The sequence below is a fragment of the Amia ocellicauda genome, unplaced genomic scaffold (genome assembly GCF_036373705.1).
Source record: "Amia ocellicauda isolate fAmiCal2 unplaced genomic scaffold, fAmiCal2.hap1 HAP1_SCAFFOLD_158, whole genome shotgun sequence".
NCBI classification, from domain to species: domain Eukaryota; kingdom Metazoa; phylum Chordata; class Actinopteri; order Amiiformes; family Amiidae; genus Amia; species Amia ocellicauda.
The window spans coordinates 131,152-133,319 of NW_027102721.1; the positions used below are offsets into that span (position 1 = coordinate 131,152).

The following is a 2,168-nucleotide window of genomic DNA, read 5'->3' on the forward strand; positions in this document are numbered from 1 at the left end:
TGCCATCACCTTCAACCAGTCCTCAAAAGAGTATTCAATCACCGTCTCAAAAGGTTCCAACGTACCCTCCTTCTCTCCCAAAGCAAAAAGCTCCACTCCAACATAGCTGGGATCCCTTTTAAAGCGGTAACCCCGTCGACCCCCCCAGAACAACACCCAGGAGCGTTCAATCTTCAAATTGGTGAGTACAGGAACCCTTGCCCGGGATTGTTTCTTGCGGGGCTTCATGTTGATGTCGCTGGACATGTTGAAGAAGCGGGATGTTTCAGATGCTGAGAATTAAAGAGGTATTGCCTAAAAGCAGCGCGGGGTCTTAAATAGAGAGGAGAGTTTCGGGGCGTTGCCTTCAGGGGGGGGGGGGGGGTCTTTATGGGTGGCCTTGTTGTTCAGGGTTTTAGGGGTGTACACTTTCTGACGGATATGACGTAGGAATAATTAAGGAAATAACTCTAAAATCACGCCCCCCAATTATGACGTAGGAATATTAATAAGCTTAGGGCATACGTCATAACAAAATAGGCCGCGCCCAAAAAACCCTACTATCTACTCACAGGTCCTAGAGGAAGAGCAACAGATCCACCTTCCCTGACCGGGAATCGAACCCGGGCCGCGGCGGTGAGAGCGCCGAATCCTGACCACTAGACCACCAGGGACGGCTCCGGAAGTGACCCGCCACACGCTGCACTCTGGGCGCAACTTGGCTCACTCTGGACTTGGCCGTGCGACAGAGCGAGACGTGTGCGTAGAGCAGAAACCTTCATCACGGGCAAGAGGTGGGCAGCCGGCTTGGTTCCATGGTGTAATGGTTAGCACTCTGGACTCTGAATCCAGCGATCCGAGTTCAAGTCTCGGTGGGACCTGGGGCCCTTGGCAGGGGCAGCGGCGGTGAAGCGGTGGTCTCCCTGCGTGAGGGCCTGTGTCTGCGAATAAGGCCTGTTTATGTTCCCTCTTGGGAGGCTTGGAGACGAATTGGCGAAAACTCCGGGTCGGCCTGGTGCGTTCATATTCCTGGTGGTGACCGCGTGGCTTAACGGAGAAGAAGGTGCCTGTGTTGACAGATTACAGATAGATTATTTCCCTTCTTGGAAATCATCGTTAAAGCGAAAAGGAACTTTGTAAACCAGCTAGCTTGGAAGCAACCACGTCAGGGCATTCTTTCAGTGAGACCTCGGTTTTTTACAAGCACGAGTGAAGCTTTAAAAGAAAATGACATAGAATGTTTGCGGCCGTTCATCCAATCAAAAGGTGCAAGCCCGAGTCCGATTGCGGTCTGTCTTCCCTGGGGGCGGGGGGGATTGTGTTTTGTGAGATCCGGGGGAGAGGTGAGGTGGCTTTCTTTGGTGTATGCCAGAGGTCCGGTGAGAGGTTGTCTTTTACAACTGTCCCTCAGTCAATACCAAAAACAGTCCCTGCTAATCTGGGAAAGCCATTCAGTCCACAAACAGAGTTTTGACAAACATCCTGCGGGCTTTTTCTCCACCGTTTGATCCTTTTATCGTTGACAGGAATTTCTACAGGGTACGTCCCGAACAGGTGCCTCAATGGCTGTTTGCTAGCTCGATAAATCTAACTTGCTCGGTCTGCATACTATCTTTAATCTAAAACATCATACAGTCTCTTCGGTCTGACTTCGGATCGGAAGATTGAGGGTTGGAGTGCCTTTGCGGTCGTTCCTGGGGTTACGACGTCGAAGCGGCATCTCGGTCGTTTTTGGGGAACTTCGGAAGGGCCAGCCGGCGTGCTAATGCTGCAGCCGTCGCCGGCGCGTTGTGTCTGATAACCTTACGGCAAACAGGCAATGCCTTGCGCCTGTGTCTGCGGCAAGAAAAGTGAGCGACTCTCCCCCGAAACCGGGGCACGAGCGCCTGAGGCCTTGGAGAATGCGGGCATCGATCCCGCTGCCTCTCGCATGCTGTAGCGTAAGGTACACTTATACATTTCAATTAAAGAAGTGAATTTATAGTATCACCTTATCACGAATCCTGGAATCTTGTAGAACTCAATTTCTGTAATAATTGGACGCAGACACCAATTCCAAAGATATAAATTGTCAAATGTATTCAAAACAAAAACTAAATGTAGCACTACACTAATTATACAAAAGGGAAAAACTAATTACAATTCAACTCTAGATCAACAAATCGAAGACAAATCACTTCCGTGACCAA

The 2,168-nt window shown here is 50.2% G+C and overlaps 2 non-coding genes across 2 annotated transcripts; one reads left to right on the plus strand and one right to left on the minus strand.

Moving 5' to 3' along the window:
* Positions 1–581: 581 nt before the first annotated feature.
* trnae-cuc (transfer RNA glutamic acid (anticodon CUC)) lies at positions 582–653 on the minus strand. Its single transcript has one exon. It is a non-coding gene; the product is annotated as a tRNA-Glu (tRNA).
* Positions 654–788: 135 nt separating this feature from the next.
* On the plus strand, positions 789–860 carry trnaq-cug (transfer RNA glutamine (anticodon CUG)). Its single transcript has one exon. It is a non-coding gene; the product is annotated as a tRNA-Gln (tRNA).
* Positions 861–2,168: the final 1,308 nt, after the last annotated feature.